A 22,960-nucleotide genomic window follows, 5' to 3' on the forward strand; every position below is an offset into this window, starting at 1 on the left:
TTGTTCACTGGCCAAGTTGCAGGCGTGGTTGATTTCTTGTGGGGAGAGGCAATGTACATCTTTTCCTGTTGGGGTCTGTAACTGGTGGTTCTTTAATGTTCTTTTTTCTGTCGGGGTCTAATTGACAGTTCTTCCTGTAATTGACATCGAGTGGTATAGCTCCCCCCTTTTGGCCTCCCAGCTCCAGTTTGGGGTGTTTCCCTTTATTAATGTTCAGGATATGTAAAGGAGTAGATATGGCTGTGTTCCAGTAAAAGCTTAATTTACACAAATGGGCATTGGGCCCAATTTGGGCCATCGGCCAGAGTTTGACAAGACCTGCTCTACATCTGTGTTTCTCAAACTTCAGGTTACGATTCATTAGTTATAGAATCAATTTAGTGTGTTGCAAAAATAAATCTTTAAAAACATGGAATAAGCCAAAATAGAATAAAAACTACTGAAACCATTATTACACTATGTGTTAACTAAGTTGGATTTATTTTCTTAATGTTTATTTTTGAGAGAGAGAAAGAGACAGAATGCGAGCGGGGGAGTGGCAGAGGGGGGAGGTGCACAGAATCCAAAGCAGGCTTCCGGCCCTGAGCTATCAGCACGGAGCCCAGCTTGGGGCTCAAACTCATGAACTGTGAGATCATGACCAGAGCCAAAGTTGGGCTTAACCGACGGAGTCACCAAGGTGCACCCCCCCTCCCCCGCTTTTTAAATCCAAGTTAATTAGGGAGGCTGCTTTGGATTCTGTGTCTCTCTGTCTCTCTCTCTGCCCCTCTCCCTCTCGCACTGTTTCTTTCTCTCTCTCTCAAAAATGAATAAACATGAAAAAAAAAAGAATAGAAACTATGTGAACTCATTACGTCTAATATGGATAACTCCCATTTTAATTTCAGATATGTGCATATATATGTACCCACGTATGCATATGTATGTGTATATGTGTGTACTTGTGTGCATGTGTGTTCAGGACTTTGATGTAAACTGTATTTCTTATTATGGATCATGATCATAAAAGTTTGAAAAATACTGTTCTTAGTAAGTAAGAGTCAATATAATATGCATTGTTACAGTTGAGGAAACAGAGACCTAGAAAGACATAAAGTGACTTGCCCAAAATCAGACAGGCAGAAGGGCTGGGGTTCAAATGCTGGTGAAGGGCAGAGCCTGAGGGAAGGAGCTAATACACAGACTAGTCTAACAGGCATTTTATTCTAAGATAACAAGCCTCTGAGATAAGCTTTTTCCCTTGCCCACTTTGGAAATGCTAATGAGCAGTCAGATGGTTAAAATTCCTTCCACTGGAAAGAAAATAAAGGAAAACAAGGGCCAGGCATATTCCACAAATTGAATAGTTTCCTGCTGAAGCAAACTGAATGTCTTTTTTTCCTTCCTGGAATTTCCACTGGAATTGCTATTTATCACAATGTATTTTTCCTCCAACACATTTTAGAAAGTCAGTTGGAATTGATTTGAGACTCTAAACAGTCTTGTGAATGAAAAAGCTGAGCGTAACCTATTCAAACAGCCCCTCTTCCTTAATCTAGTAACACGTGAGATGCAATTTAAATGATAACGTTAACCAAAATGTGAGAAATGCAACGTTATGCTGGAAAAGTGTTGTTGTTGTTTTTTTAACCCCCACTGAAAAGACAAATGGCTGAGACATTTATATCTGCCGCACTTATTAGGAAGAAAATGCTCAACCCATTAATTTTATTGCTGTGGTGCTGAATTTGAAGGGAGGGTGAAGTTTCTGAATGCTATTACAGGACTCCAGCAGTTCGAACAAGATGGTGGCCAGCAGAGAGGAAAGCTATAGCAAAACCCAGTGATTTTAAAGATTTCTCCCCTTTCATCCTGGTGTGGTGGAACGAGTCTTTCTCCAAGTGAGGCTCCTTGGAAATTTTTCTCTTAAATTGAGAATTTAGAATCACTTTGTAAGTTTGTGTTTTTAAGGCCAACCCCCCCGTAAGTTGTTTGCTGCTCAATTTAAAGACAGGTCTCCCTGGCAATGGTGCTTGACCCCGGTGGGGGCGGGAGGGGGTGCCAGGGGCACGGGGGAAGGTGGTTTATGCAGGCAGAAAATAGAATTTAGTGTTACAGGAAATGATGTAGGTAAACATTAGTTTCAGTAAGGGAAAAAAACTCAAAAACAAAGGAAAAAACTCAAAAACAAAGCATGTTAGGGTTTTTATCATTTTTATTTTATTTATTTATTTATTTATTTATTTATTTATTTATATTTGTTTTTTTGGAGAGAGAGATCGAGTGAGTGGGGGAGGGGCAGAGAGAGAGGGAGGCAGAATCCCAAGCAGGTTCTGTGCTGTTAGCACAGAACCCAACATGGGCCTGAACTCATAAACCGTGAGATCATGACCTGAGCCAAAATCAAGAGTCAGATGCTTAACCAATGGAGCCACCCAGGCGCCCCCATCTCTGAATTTTCTCAATGAGTTTGGATAGTTCAATATTCAGTTTTTTCTATGTCATGATCATGCCAAATAGCTTCCACAGTTGAATGGTGTAATATATATTTTATGATCTTTTCCTTTTTACTGCACAACCAGTTCCCGTGAAGTTAATATTTGCCTTTTAAAAATTGGCTCAATTTTCTATGTTCTTGTCACTAATTCAACCCCCAATTTTTCACTAGTAATGACATCCATTTTTATCAGGTCAGCTATCAAGTTTTACCTTCTAGGAATTTGAAGCTTCTGGGGTCTTCAAATCTGCCCCTTTCTTCCTGAGGCCAGTGTTGGGAAGGAACAATTTTCCTTTACCCTTCAAGGTTCTTTTGGCTGGTCTAAGAATTAAATTGACATGAGACAAATTAATAGAAGAAAATCAAATTTAATTGCATACATATGGGATTCCCTTCAGACTAGGAGGCCCACAGACAGTCAGGCCATTGTGGCTTATATGCCTCCAGAGCTGAGGAGAAGGGGGTAGGGGTCTGGAACTTCCAAGGGAAGGAAGATAATTCACAGGAAGGTGAAGAAGAGTAAGTGTTTGGTGAACAAGTGTTTGCTGGGCCATACAGCAGCAAAGAGACACAGAAAGGAATTTTAACTATCAGATTTTGCTAGCTTTCTCCCTGCCTAGTTCATATAACACTGTAGTTACCTATGGTGATAGCTGCCTTGCTGGAGCAGGTCCTCTGTCTAAATTCTTTTAGGCATTTAGGGAGAAGATCAAAGTTTCTTTCTGAGCCTTCTATTTCTTAAAAATAATCAGCCTCAGGGCGCCTGGGTGGCTCAGTTGGTTAAGCGTCCGACTTCGGCTCAGGTCACAATCTCACAGTTTGTGAGTTCAAGCCCCATATCAGGCTCTCTGTGCTGACAGCTCAGAGCCTGGAGCCTGCTTCAGATTCTGTGTCTCCTTCTATCTCTGCCCCTCCCCCACTTGTGCTCTGTCTCTCTCTGTCTCTCGAAAATAAATAAATGTAAAATAAATAAATAAATCATCAGCTTAAAATTATCCACATGCCAAAGAGATACGTTTTTGGGTGGCAGATTTTGCTTCCCTACACAGGGAAACCGGCTCTCATTCTGGATCTTCCTTCCTCACCCTCCTGGCCCATCCCCTTTGTCCTCCATGGAGGATACCCTATTTCTCCTAGCCCTCGTTCAACATTCTTGATTTATTCTTTCAATTTAGTTAGCCCTCCTTTCACTAGGTTTCTGAGAAAGGAGTTATTATTATTATTTTTGGAGATGTTATATGTAAATGTTGGATATGGAATCCTAGGTTAGAGATCACTTTCCTCAAAATTTTAAAGACATTATGCTGCCATCCTCTAGTTTTTAGATTGCTGTTGAGAAGTCTGAAACCACTCTATTTTGACTCTGCATAGGACCTCCTTTTTCTCTGGGGAAACTTGTAAAATTTTGAGCCAGTTTCTGAAATTCCATGACCTTTCATGAAGTCCCATGACATTGGTCATTGTGCTAATCTTTTGAAGCCAGAAACACATGTTCTTAGGTTCTGGAGAACTTTATTAAATTATTTAATGGATAATTTCTTCACCTCCATTTTTTTGTTTGTTTTCTTTCTAAAACTCTTCTTATTCAGATGTAGGTTCTCTGTGAGAAAAAAAAAATTATTCTCTCCTATTTTGTGTTCCTTTGTCTTTTTTTCGGTTCTGGAAATTTTTTGTCAATCTAATCTTCAAACCCTTTCACCAAAGCATTTAGTGAAAATAAATTTCTTTTTCTTTCTTTTTCTTTCTTTCTTTCTTTCTTTCTTTCTTTCTTTCTTTCTTTCTTCCTCTTTTCTTTCTTTCTTCTTTTTTTAGAAATTTATGTGTGCTTTTTTTTAATGTTTATTTTTGAAAGATAAAGCATGAGTGGCATAGGGGCAGAGAGAGAGGGAGACAGAGGATCTGAAGTGGGCTCTGTGCTGACAGCAGTGAGCCCAATGTGGGGCTTGAACTCAAGAACTGTGAGATCATGACATGGGCCAAAGCCAGATGCCTGATGGACTGAGCCACCCAGGCGCCCCAGTGTGCTATCGCATTGCTAACTTTCCAAGGGCTCTTTTTTCTCTCTGGATGATTATGTTTTTAATAGTAGGTAGAAAGGTCAGTGCAATGCCCTAAAATAAACATGGTAGTGTAATGTGTAGTCTGCAAGGAGGATGTCACGCCTGGAACAAGCTGAACAAGGTTAAGTGTGTGAGCAAAACAGTCAGACACATAATGGAGGGGAGGGGGCACACACCATGGAGGGTCCCATGGAGCCCTCACTTGAAGTCATGAAAGACAGTGTTTAAGCCTAACTTTGTCCCTTATTTGGAAAAACTCACTTAGCTTCTCTGAACCTCAGTTTTCATATCTATAAAATGAACCATTAGAATCTCTGAGAAATCTTACAACTCTAATATTCTCATGGATCTTTATCTGCATCAACACTCTTCAAGAGAGAAAGACCACAATACTTAAATTTGTGGGTGCAATAAAACCTTGGATTGGGAGTAACTTGTTCTGCGAGTGTTCCGCAAGACAAGTAAACATTTCTAATAAGTGTTTTTTAATGTTTTTACTTATTTGAGAGAGAGAGAGAGAGATAGTGTGAGCGGGGGAGGGGCAGAGAGAGAGGCAAACACAGAATCTGAAGCAGGCTCCAGGCTCCGAGCTGTCAGCACCGAGTCTAACACAGTGCTTGACTTCACAAACTGTGGGATCGTGACCTGAACTGAAGTCGGACAGTTGACCGAGTGAGCCACCCAGGTGCTCTCTAATAAATTTTAACGTGATAAACAAGCGATGTCTTGCAGTATGAGTAGTACATGATGCCGAATGTCCCATGATCACAACTGAGCCCATGGTTCTTCAAATTCTCTTTGATAAATGTGCTTTGGATTACAAACCTGCAAACCGAGGTTTTACTGTATATACTTTATGCTTTTCTAAATGCCTGTGTATATCTAACTTCTACTTCACCCAGCAGGGTAGAACTTTGACTCCTGAGGAAACTGCACATTTGTGGTTAAGTGACCTGCCCGAGGTCACCCAAGGAGTTAGTGGCAGGATCAAATTAGAATGAGGGTTTTGGGGTCCCAAACTGAACTTTGATGCAGAAGCCATGAGTAAGTCAACCCTCTCAAGCCATGACCAAGAAGGACCTAATTCACTGGAAGGAAAATGCTGAGCCTGCCTTCAGAGTCCTTCAAAGTAAGCCTTCTGCACAGTTAGCTGAAGGAGAGGGCTGTGCTGAGAATTAGTACACCGTAAATATATCATCACTAAGCCAGAGAGGCTGATATTTGCATAAAGCCAGCTCCTTGTGCAGCTACCTGAATGGATCCCATGAAGGAGGGGTCTAGTTAGCCAGCATGGGTTTTATAGCCACTGTGAATCTGGAGGACTGAACATTTGGGCCAGAGCCCTTCAGCTTTCTCTGTTGTTTGAGATAGTTGTTTTGTTTTTTTTAAAGCTAGGGATTAGCTTTGATGAGTCCCTTCTCCTTTAAAGGACCATCCTCTCTAAATTTACTTAATTGATAGTGAGAGTGAAGAGGTCCAAATTGACAGTAACCAAGTTCGTTGAAGAGAGATCAGGAAGTGCCAGGAACGCCATAATTTGCCTAATTAGAATGTATTGTTTAAGGGAACAAGGATCAGGTTTTCCCATTTCAGAGTTGAAAATGCCCCATGATTAATTTCATCCAGCATGTTCCTTAATGATATGAAAAGTAATCAAAATAAGTAATCAAGAAAAGCAAAGTGTCCTAAGATGATAATGACAGTAACAATCAATAACAACCATAACCAGAATTATATTTTACTTTTGCATTTTAAAATTGTGTGCCAGACCCTGGGCTTAGCATGCCAAAGCATATTTCATCCCTTTCTGGGTTTGAACAAATATTACCAGCGACTTTGGGTGAGTTGCTTAGAACTCAGCTAGACGCCCAGAGTCACACAGCATGTAAGGGGCACAGGTGGAATTTGAATGTGGGTTATCAGAATGTAAATTCTACCCCTCTTAAACTGTTATGCTGTATTGCCCCTTAAAGAAAGTCTTCTTTACGATTGTCACCTCTGAATGTCATGTTGGGTATAGGAGAGAAAGTTTATTTTTTCTTTCTCAGTCAGTAGGAAAGTCATTTATTTTGCAATTTTTATTTTTATTCTTTATTTATTTTTATTTAAAAATTGTTTTATGTTTATTTACTTTTGAGAGAGAAACAGAGTGTGAGCCAGGGAGGGTCAGAGAGAGAGAGACACAGAATCTGAAGCAGGCTCTGGGCTCTGAGCTGTCAGCACAGAGTCCGATGCGGGGCAAGAGCTCACGGAACGCAAGATCATGACCTGAGCAAAAGGTGGACGCTTAACCGACTGAGCCAACCAGATACCCCAAAGTCTCTATCTGTTAAACACTAAATCTCCCATTCCCTCTTTTGCCCACGTCCCAGTAAACTCTATTCTACTTCCTGTCTCTGTAAATTTGCCTCTTCTAGGTACCTCACAGAAATGCAGTCCTACAATATACATCCTTTTGTGTCGGGCTTGTTTCACTTAGCATAATATTTTCAAGGTTTGTGCATGTTACATGTGTCAGAATTCAATTCCTTCTTACGCTGAATAACATTGCATTGCATGTCTAGATCATATTTTGTTTATCTATTCATCTGTTGAGGGCTATTGTTCTGCCTTTGGCTACTGTGAATAATACTCCTGTGAACACTGGTGTACAAGGATCTGTTTGAGTCCCTGCTTTCAATTCTTTTGGATATATACCTAGAAGTAGAATTTACTAGATCATATGGTAATTCTACACTTAACTTTTTGAGGAACCACAAGGCCATTTTCCAGAGTGGCTGTACCATTTTACATTCCTATCAGCAGGGTTCCAGTTTTTCCACATCCTCTCCAACACTTGTTATTTTCATTTTTTGGTCACTCTTGTTCTAGTAGGTGTGAAGTGGTCTCTCATTGCATTTTGATTTGCATCTCCCTAAGGACTAATGGTGTAGAGCGTCTCTTCATGTGCTTATTGGTCCTTTGTTTATCTTCTTTGGAGGAATGTGTACTCAAGCCCTTTGTCCATCTTTGAATTGGGTTGCTTGTTTTTTGTTGTTGAGTTGTAGGAGGTTTTTCCTTTTTTGGGGGGCATATTCTGAGTATTAATCCCTTTTCAGATATATGATTTGCAAACGTTTTCTCTCATTTTGTGGGTGCTCTTTTCACTCTCTTAATCATGTACTCCTGTGCACCAAAGTTTTTATCTTGATAAAATCCGATTCATGAATTTGTTGTTTTTGCTGTACTTTTGGTGTCATATCCAGGAAATCATTACCAAATCCAATATTATAAGATTTTCCCCTACATTTTCTTCTAAGAGTTTTATAGTTTTAGTTCTCACAACTTAGGTCTTTGATCCATTTTCAGTTAATTTTTGTATATATTAAAAAATAAGGGTTCAGCTTTATTCCTTAGCCTGTGGATATCCCATTTGTCCCAGGACCATTTGTTGAAGGACAGTCTTTCCCCATTGAATGGACTCAGCACCCTTGTCAAAAATCATTTGACTCTATATGCGAGGGCTTATTTCTGGGCTAGCTGGTCTGTCCATTGGACACCATGTCTATCTTTATATCATTAACACTATTTTGATGACTGTAGTTTCACAGTAAGTTTTGAAATCAGAAGGCATGAGTCCTCCAGGAAAAGTCATTTTGATTCACATGAGATGAAAATTAAGATGTGGATTCATTTCAGATTACTTCGTGCAAAAGAGATGGCAATCAGCCAGTCTGAAGCCCAGAGTTTCTCTTAGCATTGTCCAAACTGCAGACTTCTTTGGAGGCGTGTGCCTACCTCTCTTTAATTTAGTCTTTCAGATGGTGGAAGGAGGTAGGATGGAGACCAAAGCCAGTGCCGACAGAGGTGTGAATTGGTTCAATCTTTTTGGGGGACAGTTGGATATAAGAATCATAATCCTTGAAAATACACTACCACCTGACTCACAGTGTTTTGGGGTAGAGTCATAATAAGTGGACTCACACAGAAATTTGCTCGCAAAGACATTCAATCTAGCATTGTTACTGTAGCAATGATAAACAACACAAAAATTTGAGTGGCTCCTCATGGAATCATGGTACATGATCCCATGTGATGGGATACCATGTTACAAACATGTTGTCGAAGTTTATTCATAAGATGGTGAGATGATGGTAAAGATAATTATTTAAATTTAAGAAAATTTTATATATACTATGCCATTTCATAGTCAATCAGATTTGGAGATCATAAAATATCCAAACGCACACACCCACACACCCACACACCCACACCCACACACACTGGAAGGATAGATACCTTTTTTTTTTAATTTTTTTTCAATGTTTATTTTATTTTTGGGACAGAGAGAGACAGAGCATGAACGGGGGAGGGGCAGAGAGAGAGGGAGACACAGAATCGGAAACAGGCTCCAGGCTCTGAGCCATCAGCCCAGAGCCTGACGCGGGGCTCGAACTCACGGACCTGCAAGATCGTGACCTGGCTGAAGTCGGACGCTTAACCGGCTGCGCCACCCAGGCGCCCCTAGATAACATTTTTTAAAAAAATGTTTATTTATTTTTGAGAGAGAGAGAGACAGAGCATGAGCTGGGGAGGGGCAGAGAGAGAGAGGGAGACACAGAATCTGAAGCAGTCTCTGGGGTCTGAGCTGTCAGCACAGAGCCTGACATGGGGCTGGAACTCATAAACTGGGAGATCATGACCTGAGCTGAAGTCGGACGCTTAACCGACTGAGCCACCCAGGCACCCTGGAGAGATACCCTTATTAACAGTGGTTATGTTAGGTTTGGCCCTGCAGAAGTTGATCCTGAGACAAGGATTGTGTGCAATAGATTTATGGGGGAAGTGCATCCGGGAGGAAGAGAAGGGATGGAGGAAGCAGGATAGAAAAGGGAAGAAGCAAAGCAATGATGTAATTTCAGGCCAAGTCATGTGGGGGGCAACTCCAGCCTGATGCAGATTCTCCACACAGCAGGCACTGTCCGGGGACCACCCTGGGCAGGACACCCAGGCACTCTGGATAAAGCTGCCCTGGGTAGCCTGATGGCAGTCCCCTGCGCAGGAGTCACAGGTGCAAACCATCAGGAGCAAAAGCTTACAAAACTGAGGAATAAACATGCAGAAATGGTAAAGGGGATCCTAAGGAATCTGGTGAACACCCCATTCATCAGACTGATAAATTTTTGTAATCAAGGAAAAGGTGTTATTTTTGTAATAATCACCTATTATTTGAAAAATTATACACAGAAACAAAGATCTTTCAAAGTCTTCTACAGTCTCAGATTTATTTCACAGAATTATGCATAGAATTTTGTGACAAAGGCTCTTTCCCGTAGCCATGCCACACTGGCTGTTCAGGCAATATTCTTTTTAAAAAAATTTTTTTTTAATGTTTATTTATTTTTGAGAGAGACAGAGACAGAATGCGAGTGGGTTGGGACAGAGAGAGAGGGAGACACAGAATCCGAAGCAGGTTCCAGGCTCCGAGCTGTCAGCACCAGAGCCCGACGTGGGGCTCGAACTCATGAGGTGTGAGATCATGACCTGAGCTGAAGTCGGACACTCAACCGACTGAGCCACCCAGGCACCCCTGTTCAGGCAATATTCTTATAAAGCTTTGAGGCCCTAAATTCTTCGTTCCAGGAAGAAGGTATTTGCAAAGCATATCTGATAATGGGTTGATGTCCAAAGCGCATAAAGAATTCATACAACTTGATAGTAGACAAACAATAATCTGATTTAAAAATGGGCAAAAGACCTGAACTGCCATTTTTCCAAAGAAGACATACAAATGGCCAGAGAGTACATGAAAAGGTGCCCAACATGAGTCGTCATCGAGGTAATGCAAATCAAAACCACAATGAGGTATCACCTCACACCTGTCTGAATGGCTAGTATCAAAGAGATAAGAGCTAACAAGTGTTGGCGAGGATGTGGAGAAAAGGGCATCCTTGAGCACTGTTGGTGGGAACGTAAATTGGTGCAGCCACTCTGGAAAACTGGATGGAGGTTCCTGAAAAAATCCATAATAGAATGACCATATGATTCAGCACTCCCACTTCCTGGTGTATAGCTGAAGAAAATGAAATCACCATCTTGAGATTTTTGTACTTCCATGTCCATTGAAGCATTACTCACAGTAACCAAGACATGGAAATAATCCAGTATCCGTTGACACATGGTGGATAAAGGAGATGTGGTACGTATGTACCATAGAACATTATTCGCCCGTTAAAAAAGAAGGAAATCCTGCCTTTTGGGACAATATGGATGGACCTTGAAGGCATTATACTAAGTGAAATAAGTCAGACAGAAAAAGACAAGTACTGTCTGATCTCACTTACATAGGGAATCTAAAAAAAAAACCTGAACCCATAGAAATAGAGAGTCGTTTAGTGGTTGCCAGGGGCTGGGATGTGGAGGAAATGGTAAGATGTGGTTCAAATGGTACCACCTTCCAGTTATAAGATGAATAAATTCTGGGGATCCGGCGTGTAGTGTGGTGATTATAGTCAGCAGTACTGTAGTGTATTTGGAAGTTGCTATGAGAGTAGGTCTTAACTGTTCTCACCGTAACAATAACAACAATGGTAATTATGTGAGGTGTGGGATGTGTTAATTAAATTTATCATGGTAAAATTTTGCAATATATTTGTGTATCAAACTATCATGTTGTACACCTTAAACTTGCAGTGTTGTATGCCCAATACATCTCAAAAAAAAAAAACTGGAAAAAAATTCTCATTTCATGGACCACCGTATATCATTAATAGTAATAAATATGATGAAAACGACAACAGACATGACTTTTGGAACAGTCCCATACGTGGTAGTGAAAAAAGTAATATGTACTGGGGTTCTTTATGGTCTGGGTCCTGGCTAAAACACTTTAGGCCTTATCTCATTGAATCCTTAGAATGATCCCATAGGTTAGATACAGTTATTATCCCTATTTCCAAGATGGGAAAACTAAGGCCAAGAGAGGCTAAGTAATCTGCTCCAACAAAATCAGTAAAAGGCAGAGCTTGGACTCAACCCAGGCTTGCCTGGTTCCAGAACTCACGTTCAGAATTGTTGCAAATGCACTAGATCCCTATCCATGTGCTTTTCTCTTATATTTTAAGAAACATGAGTCTGGAATTCTCATTATGGGCCAGTTCTGCTGTTCTATTGTACTCCTTCTTTTTATATGTAACCCTGGGAATATTTCTCTGTTGGTTTTCCCAGATTCTTTGGGCAAGCCATGCGAGCTTCTTTCTGTTCATAATCTCTTGGGAGAAGGGCTGATGTATTTGTAAAATTAGGAGCAAAACCCATCATTGTCTATGGAGAATACCTGCCCCAGTGCATGCTGGGTTGAGCATTTTATAATATTCAAACTTCAGTCACTGCAGTGCCTAAATGATAGCTTCCTCTGACCTATGGGGAAACCTTGCCTTTTTTGCCTGCTGCAAATATACATGGTAAAAAAATGGACAGAGGCCAAGAGGCGTATTATAATGTGAGAAGAGCCTTTTCTAGGACAGTAGAATACGGGTGATAATTTTAGAAATCATCAAATAGGATAAATGGGCGCCTTCCTTCTTTTCCTTACCCGTTTTCTTTTCATCATGGGCTTAAGTCAGACTCCTGGCAAAGAACTCAACGTGACACAGGTTGAAAGAAACAGGTTGAAAGAAACAGAAACAAACACACAGTTCAAAAGAATTGGAGAGGATTTAGTTGACTTCCACAGGTTAAATTTCTATCCAAAGATTAATTTGTTCGCACCACACTCAGATCTTTCCAGATTGCTGTTTACTTATGTATGAGGAAAAAACACACTCAGCGAGGCTGAATCTTGCGATTAGTTAAATTACTCTGACATCCATTATTGAAAAACCTCGATTCCACCTGGAGTTGGGGTTTGTTTAGTGCGGTCTGATGATAACTTTCTGCTTGACTGATGGTTACTAATTCTGCTACTGGAATGTGAATGTCAGTCACAAATGAAAATAGACACACAAACTCCAGGACCTATTAAGCTGGTTGCCATGATCGCACTCCCTAATGGGTGTGGATTCAAAATATAGGCTAAAGGGATTTAACTGCATTCTGGATGGGAAACATTTATGCTTCGCGTTTGCTCTGTTTGGGGCATGTAAAAGAGAAAAGAGGAGGAAACGAACCCGAGGGGCCTCAGGGGGATCAAGAGAGTATCATGCCCACTGCCAGATGCAGAGAACAGACCTAACATCTGTGAAAGGGAAGTAGAGCACTTAGGAACAAGGTGGTAGGAAATTAAAGCACTCAGAGACGGTTAAGCTGCTCAAAGACAGTCTGGGGAAACTGATTGTGTTTGCTTCCATCAGGAGACAAAGATGGAATCCACCAGCCTTCCTTCTCTCTCCTGTCTTTCAGCCCCTTGGCATTGATTTGATCTTAAGGCATGGAAGGAGGCCTCAGGAAGCGCAGCAACATTGTCATGCAGTGAAAATGAGCACTTAACATGTAAACAGTTCTGCTAAATGCATGGGCTCCAGGCAAATGGGTTTGGAAGAATTTTACCCACTGTTGTCATGCGGTGGTTACCCGGTGTGGTATGTCTGGGACCAACAAGGCTAGGGGGTTGCTTTGTTTGTTTTTTATTTTATTTTTCAGATAAGCAAATGGAGGCTTCACAAACAGCCACTTAGCAGATCCCTGGGGTGGGGGTTTCTGGGCAAGTTTCAACTCCCTAAGCCTCCCAAGTGGGGATGAAGGTAAGGATACTGATGACATAGCACTTCCTATTAGGATTAAGTGGGACTGTGTATGTAAAATGCACTGTTATTTAATGTTGATTTACTGAACCCGTTCTCTGTCAAGGATAATGTTCTAGGTGCTCATGTTGCTTTTTGCACTGGGCTGACCAACGTAGCTGATAGTGACAGTGACTGACCTTTATCTAGTACCTACTGTGTGCCAAGGCCCTATGCTTATCTTTTACACACATACCTCATTCTATTAGAAGGTAAACCTAAGAGGCAGGTACTATTTTAAAAAAAAAAATTATTGTTTATTTATTTTTGAGAGAGAGAGAGCGACAGCGTGTGAGTTGGGGAAGGGCAGAGAGAGAGGGACACACAGAATGTGAAGCAGGCTCCAGGCTCCGAGCTGTCAGCACGGAGCCCGACACTGGGCTTGCACACACGAGCCCTGAGATGTCGGCTGCTCAACTGACTGAGCCACCCAGGCGACCCGAGGCAGGTACTATTTTTATTCATCACGTCTGTAAGAGAACTGAGGTTTCAAGAGAGAAATCAAGTAACTTGCCAAGGTCACACATCTACTGGGTGGCTAAGTTGGTATTCATTCACTTGTTTCCTTCGACAGCTACTTCTTGAACACCTACTATTGTGCCAGAGGCATGGAATGCAACAGTAACAAACAGGACAGCCTCTCTGCCCTGGTGGTGCTTCTGTTCTAGACGGGGGCAGACAGGCACCAGCACAACAATGATTTAATCCTGACTGTGATAACGTTCAGGAAGGAGCTGTGTGAGGGCCGTGTGAAGGTGGGGTCAGACCTGATGTGAGGCTCCGGTTTAGACTGAGGTCTACAGGACAAGTAGGAATCGGAGCGAAAAGGCAGGCTGAAGGTTCCAGGCTGGAGGCCACGTTCATGGTATCCTTGAGCCACACACTTGCCCCTCCAGCCTGTTCACAACCGCCGTGGTGCTGGCTACAAGTGCCACGGTCAGCGACTGCCTTTCTGAGCTTTGCCAGCTTGGCTGACAGCCGGGAGCCCTGACAGATGCCTTTTCTCTCTAAAAGGGATTTTGACATCAGTTCCTAGAATGAATCTTTTTTCCTGACTGAAGGCTTGTGATTGGCCCTTGGCAAATTGCAAGACCTAAAGGCATTGTGTGTGTGTGTGTGTGTGTGTGTGTGTGTGTGTGTGTGTGTTGTAGCTGTAAAAATGCCATCTTCAATTATATCTCTTGACCACCCCAATTCTCAGCCCTTTTTCGACAGGCAGGAAGTGAGGATGGTTCTTTGACTGATAGAAAGAGAAGCAGGTGAACTCCTGAATGACCCCCCTCCCGTCTTAACCACACACAGAGAAATCCACTCAGCATCAGGGCTGAGGAACCCCCACTTGTCAAACGTGCCTAGGAGAATAACGGTGCCATCTTCATGGTTTTCTTTTGGGGAGGAGAAAGACAAGCTGCATTCTCAGACCCGGAGGACTTTGAATAAAAAGTGGGCACCTGGGTGGCTCAGTCGATTAAGCGTCTGCCTCCGGGTCAGGTCCTGATCTCCCAGTTCATGGGTTTGAGCCCGAGTAGGGTTCTCTGCCACAGGCGCAGGGCCCGCTTCGGATCCTCTGTCCCCACCCCTTCCCCCACCATCCCTCCCCCGCTCACACTCTCTTTCTCAAAAATGAATAAATAAACCTTAAAAAAAAAAGGGGGGGCACCTAATAAAGTTGCGTTGAATGACTGCCTGCCTGAATGAAAAATCTATGAGAAAGCACCAACCTCCAGTGTTTCCCAGACATTGGAATCGCCCAGAAAGCGTGTTAAAACCCAGATTTTAGGGCCCCACTCGCAGTGACTCAGTGGCTCTCGGTTGGTGCCTGAGGACTTGCGTTTCTAGGTATTTCCCAGGTGATGGTGACAATCCCTCTAAACCAGAGGGGCTTAGAATAAGAGCTCTGGGTTCAAGCCACTTGAGTTTAGGGTTGCCTGATGAAAACAACAACAACAAACAGGACACTCAATTACATCTGAATTTCATACAAACACAAGTAACTTTAATCTATGACGATGTCCCATGCAAGAGGCACCCTGTGTTTTCAGACGCATGCCTCCTGGGCTGAACTCCCAGCATTGCGACTGTGGACCTGTTAACCATAGTCGGGTTCTTGGGCCTGACAACGATAGAAAAGAGGCCAGCGAGAACCCAAAATCAAAAAGTACAGACACGGTATTACTGGGGCTACACCTCGACCTGGAAGAAGACGCCGCACCAACAAAACGCAACAGGGCGGAGGCCACGCTCAAACACACAAACTTCCAGCTCCCACTCCCCCGCCAGTATGCTAATGAGGGAAAGGGAAAAAAACGGTCTCCATCTGATTGGTTGGAAGAGCCTTGTCATGATTGGTTGGAAGGGGCTCATTCTGATTGGTCGGTATTAGCAGACAACTCAGGCAGCTCATTGGTGCCTTTTGGAGCCGAGGTCCTGTGTGTTACGTCCAGCTTGTCTCAGTGGTCATCTCCTGGCCGCAACTTCCTTCCACTCTGTAAGGGAAGCGGTTTAACAACAACAACCAACAGAAATGTTCCAGGTGCACAGCACAATGTCTTTCACCTGGGGCTCGTTCCCATGGTCCCTCAGTGTCTCAGAGCCATGTTGTTTAAGGCAAGTCATTTAACCTCTTTGCGTGCCAGCTTCTCCATCTACAGAATGGGAATGGTAATAATGCCACCTGTCTCCTAAAATGCTTAAGACAATGAAGAGATCACGTGAAGGACCTACCACAGAGCCTTGCTTGTAGCAAGCCCTCAGTAAATGTCAGCGGTTATTATTCAGCATTAACTTAAAGTGAGTAACTTTTTGGAGAAAAAAACACACTAAGCAATTTAGTTTAGGAAATAGTTCTCTTCTTAGAAAAGGTCCTTTTCGCCGCCTCCCTCTGATTTCTTTCGTAGTCGATTATAAAAAAAATAAATAGGCTGGTTACACCCAAAAGCTCTCCGTCCAACGACGCCTATCCTGTCTCGGGGCCGGATTTGGCTGTCCTCTTCGATGTTGTGCCTGGGTGTTAAATTTCTGAGAGCCCTCACAGGCGGATGTCCAGGGTTGGGGCTAATGCCTGCCGCGGGGAAATAGACCAGCCCCTCTCAGCGTGCCACTTGCCATGTAGAGTGGAGAGAGACAGAAAGAATATGCTGTTTATGTTGAATCCGTTTGAATGTGTCTTGATCCCGTGGAATTCAACTTCTGTCTATCTGGTTAAAAACAACTTAGTATCACCAAATTGCAAATTTGGGAGGGGTCTTAGCTATTCCCTATTCTGGTGATTTCCAAATTCTTTTGACCGTGTCCCGTGTGCCGCTGCACATGTAAATGTGTGTAGGTTGATAATCGTATAGAAATTTAGGAAAAAGTTGGTGTCTCAGTTTGCCCTGTACTGCATGGAATCTTGGTCCGAGGGACGAGTGGTGAGGATCAGCCTGAAACACTGATTGCTACCCTGAGGGACATGGGGCTAAAAGGTCTGGACATTTCTTTGGCCCTTGGTAAAATGAAGTTGACTAGGTCAGTATTTTTCAACCTGTAGGTTGTGACCTCTAAGTGGATCACGACATCAGTTAAAGAGGCCTTTTACCAGTATTTTTTTTTAAAAAAGAAATAGAATACAAAACAACAGAATTGATAATATCAGCATTATTACATGGACACAGTAGGGGTAAGTATTGTTTTGTGACACTTTTGATACATATGTATATTGTCCAATGAGAAAACTAGAATTAGTCATGAGTTTGGAGTCCTTTGTTTGAGGGAAAACATGCCATGGATTGGGGGAGTACAGTGTCTCCCAGCAGTGGAGCCCTGTTCCTAGGCAAGAGCAAGTTATGTAGAGCATTAGAAGTGACAGAAACAGGGCCTAATTGGCCAGGAGGCCAGGGATTTTCTTGTAAGCCCAGCAGGTCGTTTCCAGGGTAAGGTGAGCTAGCTAAAGCTGAGATGGAAGGCTATGAGTGGTGTATGTTAGGGTTCCTAGACAGTGAGGTTGGGCTTAGGTTTAAGTTTGTGATGTGGGCCAGGCTGCTAGGGCAGCCTCCGTCTTGTGGTTCCAAAAGATAGAATCTCCTTTATCAGTAGGCATGATATGTTGAAATCTACATCCATTTACATGTGTAATGGGTCATGGAACGTGGTCAAAAGAATTTGGAAGTCGTCAGAATAGTTAGTATCTAAGATCTCGTCCAACTTTGCAGTTGGAGTTGCTAGGACAGTGGTTTTGAACCAGGGGCAGTTCTGTGCTCCCGGGGAGATTGGGCAATGTTGAGACATTTTTGATTGTCACAACTTTTGGAGGAAGAGTGTATGCTATTGACATCTTGTACAGCAAGGCCAGGGATGCCGCTAAATATCCTACAATGCCCAGGGCAGCTCCCACAACAGGGAATTACCTGCCCCAAATGTCCTTGGTGTGGAGGTTGAGAAATCCTGTTCTGAGAGTATATGTGGATAGAACCAGTTACCAATAGTAGTGTTATTACTGTTTGCTAGCATTTATTGAGCACTGCCTGTATGCAGGCACTCTTCTAAGTGCTAACATTAGTGAGCTCTTTTATTATTTTTTAATTAAAAATTTCTTTCTTTCTTTTTTTTTTTTTTTTTTTTGAGAGAGAAAGAGAGAGAGCGCAAGCAGGGGAGGGGCAGAGAGAGGGAGACACAGAATCTGAAGCAGGCTCCAGGCGCTGAGCTGTCAGCACAGAGCCCAATGCAGGGATCGAACCCAGGAACCTTGAGATCATGACCTGAGCCAAAGTCGGATGCTTAACCGACTGAGCCACCCAGGTGCCCCTAGTTAGCTCTTTTAATACAGGTTAGCTCTTTTAATGCACCTCTTTTAACACAGGTGTTATAATATTATTATCATGAAGTGATGTTCTTGGGGCTTCTGGGTGGCTCATTTGGTTTGCATATGAGTCTTGATTTCTGCTCAGGTCATGATCTCACAGTTGTGAGATTGAACCCCACACAGAGCCTGCTTGAGATTCTCTCTCTCTCTCTCTCTCTCTCTCTCTCTCTCGCTCTCTCTCTCGCTCTCTCTCTCGCTCTCTCTCTCACTCTCTCTCTCTCTTCTCACTCTCTCTCTCTCTCTTCTCACTCTATCTCTTACTCTCTCTCTCAAATGTCCCCATTTACTTGGGGTGCCTGGGTGGCGCAGTCGGTTAAGCGTCCGACTTCAGCCAGGTCACGATCTCGCGGTCCGTGAGTTCGAGCCCCGCATCAGGCTCTGGGCTGATGGCTCAGAGCCTGGAGCCTGTTTCCGATTCTGTGTCTCCCTCTCTCTCTGCCCCTCCCCCGTTCATGCTCTGTCTCTCTCTGTCCCAAAAAAAAATAAATAAACGTTGAAAAAAAAATTTAAAAATGTCCCCATTTACAGGTGTGGAAATGGAACATTAAGATTAAGGGCTGCCTGAAGTTACACTTTTTGTAGAACTGGGATTCAAAACCAGGAATTCTGGTTTCAGATTCCTCTCTTCTTTACTTAGACAAAATGCAAATTAAAATCAGAAATGAGTTACCACTGCATACCTATTAGAAATACTAAAATTAAAAAGACTGACCATACCAAGTGTTGGCAAGGATGAGGAACTAGAACATGCATAAACTATTGGTGGGTTGTAAAATGGTACAGCCCCTTCGGAAAACAGTTGGCGGTTTCCTAAAAAGTATATACTGTAGCAGGCAGCTTAATGGCCCCCCAGAGACATCCATGTGCTAATCCCTGGAACCTGTGAATATGTTGCCTTACACAGGTAAAGGGACTTTGGAGATCTGATTAAATTCAGGGTCTTGAGATGGGGGAAGTTTTCCTGAATAGTCTAGGTGGCCCAATGTAACTATAAGGGTCCCAACAAAAGGGAGACAGGAGGGTCAGAGAGAGAGATTTAAAGATGCCACACTGCTGGTTTTGAAGAGGGAGAAGGGACCATACCGTGAATCAAGGAATGTATTTGACTTCTAGAAGCTGCAAAAAGATAAGAGAATGATTCTTTCCAGGGCCTCCAGAAGGAGTGCAAGCTTGCCAACATTTTCATTTGAGCCCAGTAAAACACATTTTGGACCTCTGCCCTCTAGAACTGTGAGATAATAACTTTTGGTTGTTCTAAGCCACTACATTTGTGGTAGTTACAGCAGCAATAGCAAACTGATTCATACTCCTACGTCAGATCCAGTCACTGTCTTTCCAGTTATTTACCCAAGAGAAGAGAAAACATGTATAGCGGTACATACAATGTCCTTAAGTCTTTTAAAATCTGTAAAAGTGGCCTCTCCGTCTTTGATTTCTGCCATTTATAACAAACATCTGTCCAGTGCCTACCACACTCTGGATCCTGTTCTTTAGAGATGACAGTAAATAACCTGTATCTTTCTTTGTGGGGGTATTTGAAAGGTGCTCCTAGGTCCCAGAGATTTGTCACTGGGTTTTAGTTTAAATGAGTTCTGTTCTTCCACCCGGTGTTCATTTGATGGCGTGAAAGTCCCTTATGTGGGTCTGTGGTACTGTGAACTGGGCTCAGAAACCCAGGGTCTGCTCAGAGGATAGTTCACGGTAGTATGTATAGTAAACATCTGTTTTGTTGGTTTTTTGCCTTCCTAGGATCCTTTGTCTTCTTTGGGCAAAGACACCCTGATTTTCATTTGGGACATCATTTCCCCTCACTTTCTGAATCACGTGGTTTTGCCATGGCTGTGACTGACCTCACTCCACAGGGAGTGGCCACAGGGCAACCACAGGTCCTAGGCTTGACTCATCAGAGAACTCCACTGTCCTGGGTTTCTAGGTGAACACAAAATCTAAGTAAAGGGAATTATATTATCTTCAAGGATTCCCTTGAATCTTCAAGGTTCCCCTCATGCTGGGGGAACCAGTTGGGTGGGAGTTATTCCTAAGGGACGTGGATATTGCATTTCTCATTTGGGGCGATTTTTGGAGACAGTTGGAAAAAGTCTGGCAATGTAATGACTCTGTTCATCCATTTGGTCCGTGCATAGCTACTGGCAATGAATTGGGATTGGTTTCCAGCTCTCTCTAGGTCTCCTGCTTAGTTATCCAAGCTCTTGGATCTGACCCTGCTTTACCTATCCAACTCCTTCTTTTATTTCTTATATTTCCTGTAAATGGAGATCTCTCTGCTTCACTAAATCCAGACCACTGTTCAAACGTGCTCAGATTTTCCTTCTCCACCAAGAGTTCGCTGACTCCTTCCACCTCCAGGGGCTTCTTCATCCTCTTGGATAGCACCTTAAGATGAAATCTCACAAACTCCGATTTCTGTTTCTTACATGCTACCCCAGTCTTTCTAACCACATTTCAGGAACTTTGAGGTCAAGTGTACCTCTTACTTATACAAAAATCCTGGCAGCCCTTTGATAAGTATTTTCTGTTTACTGAAGGGTCGAGGTAGATAAGGTCCCTTTCTTCATGGAGGTTGCAATATAGTGTCTGGGAAGAGATAAGAAGCAAAGAAATAAGACGTTATGGAATGATGAAAATCAAACAAGATTATGGGCAAATGAGTGGGATATTGTGCTTTATGATGAGAAATGTGTGTTTGGTCTTGTCCTGTTTCTGGTGCAGAGTTCCTGAAACTCTGGGAGTTTCCTGAGGGCAGCAGAGATGTCTTCTGTTATGTTAATGAGGGGACCTGGGGAGTATGGCGCACCCTGAGAAGAAGGGAAGCTCTGTGCCCCATACCTCACCCTTTGTATCTCTTCTTCTGGCTATTGATTCGTATCCTTTAATACTCTTTGTAATAAACCAGTAATGTGGTGAGTGTACAGGTTTCTTGAGTTCTGTGAGCCAATCTAGCAAATTAATGGAACCCTGTGAAGGGGTCATGGGGACCTCTGATTTATAGACAGTAGGTTAGAAGAAGAGGTAACAACCTGGGTTTGTGACTGGCTTCTGATGTGTGGGGTGGGAGCAATCTTGTGTGACCGAATCCTTAACCTGTGAGATCTAATGCTGTCTCCAGGTCGATAGTGTTAGAATTCAGTTGAATTCTAGAACACCAAGCTGGTGTCAGAGCATTGTTGGATGATGTCGTGGAAACCCCCATTCCTCTCCCCCCATTCTGGGTTCAGAACCCCTAAGAATGACCAACAGGAGATGACACTGATTAGGTAGCAAAGGAGGCTTCTTTGGAAGGGGGGCATTTGAGTGGACATTTGGCTAATGGATTGATTAGCTTCTTTCTTCCCCTTGCATGTTGGCTGGCCTTAACAACTTACTTCAATAAACAGAATATGGCAGAAATGGCGGGATGCTATAAAATGACTGTGGCTTCTCTCTTGGTGTCTGTTTCTTTCTCTTGGGTCACTTACTCCAGGTGAAGCCAGTTTCCATCTCATGAAACATCTCTACATAGAGACCCACATGGTAAGGACTTAGGGCTGTGGCCTGCAGAAATCCACCTGAGTGACCTTGGTCAGGCATCCCCCCACAACTTGAGTCTTCAGGTGACATTGCAGCCCTAACAGCTTAAATGCTGTGGCATGAGCTACCTTGAGCCAGAGGCAACCAGCCAAGGTATATCTAAGTTCCTGAGCAATGGAAACTGTGAGGCAATAAATACTTGTTGTTTGAAGTAGTATGTTTTAGGTAATTTCTTAGGCAGCAGCTGATAACAAAGTGGCATGATCATCTGTGGCTCAGTATGAATTTGCCTTCCTCTACTGATGAGTGAGGCAGATACCATTGTATCTAGGCAAATATTATTCATTGGAATAAAGAGGCATCCTAAGGTTTTCACGCTGGATAGTAATTGTCTTTTCAGGAGATTGTTTATATTACTAGAATGTAAGCTCTATAAGGAAATTCGAATGTTTTATTTCTTTTTTTAAGGATTTATTTTAGAGACAGGACAAGTGAGTGGGGGAGAGGGGCAGAGAGAGAGAGCGAGAGCGAGATAGCCTCCTAAGCTGACTCTGCATGCAGCAGAATTTGATAAGGGGCTTGATCCCACGACCCTGGGATCACGACCTGAGCCAAACTCGAGAGTCAGACGCTTTACTGACTGAGCCACCCAGGCGCCCCCACATGTTTTATTTCTTTTCTTCCAGTACCTAGCATGCCATCAACCTAATTAACATGCACAGAGCACTTAGTACATGTTGAACATAGTAAGTACTCTATATTCACTAACTTTCTTTACCTTTATTACAATCTTATGAGAAAAGTATTATCTTGTAGGTGTAAAACTGAGACAGAAAAGAAAGAAGTTACCTAGTGATGCCACATAGAAGTGGAGGAACCAGGATGTGAACGCAGGCAGTCTGGCTTCAGAGTTCTTTTTTTTTTTTTTAATTTTTTTTTAACGTTTATTTATTTTTGAGACAGAGAGAGACAGAGCATGAACGGGGGAGGGTCAGAGAGAGAGGGAGACACAGAATCCGAAGCAGCTCCAGGCTCTGAGCCGTCAGCCCAGAGCCCGACGCGGGGCTCGAACTCACAGACCGCGAGATCGTGACCTGAGTTGAAGTCGGATGCTTAACCGACTGAGCCACCCAGGCGCCCCCAGAGTTCTTAATAAACATTTGTGTTTAAGTAAGTGAAGCAATAAAACTATATGTGACTTCTGATTGCTGTCCTTGGGAGCTGGGTACCTCTCTGTCAGTCTGTTTTTTCACTGGTGTTTTTTATTACCCCTTGAATGGTATTTATTGTCAACATC

Source organism: Lynx rufus, unplaced genomic scaffold, assembly GCF_022079265.1.
Source record: "Lynx rufus isolate CCGP_SWC_20201006 ecotype Redwood Valley unplaced genomic scaffold, mLynRuf1.p SCAF_23, whole genome shotgun sequence".
Taxonomy (NCBI): Eukaryota; Metazoa; Chordata; class Mammalia; order Carnivora; family Felidae; genus Lynx; species Lynx rufus.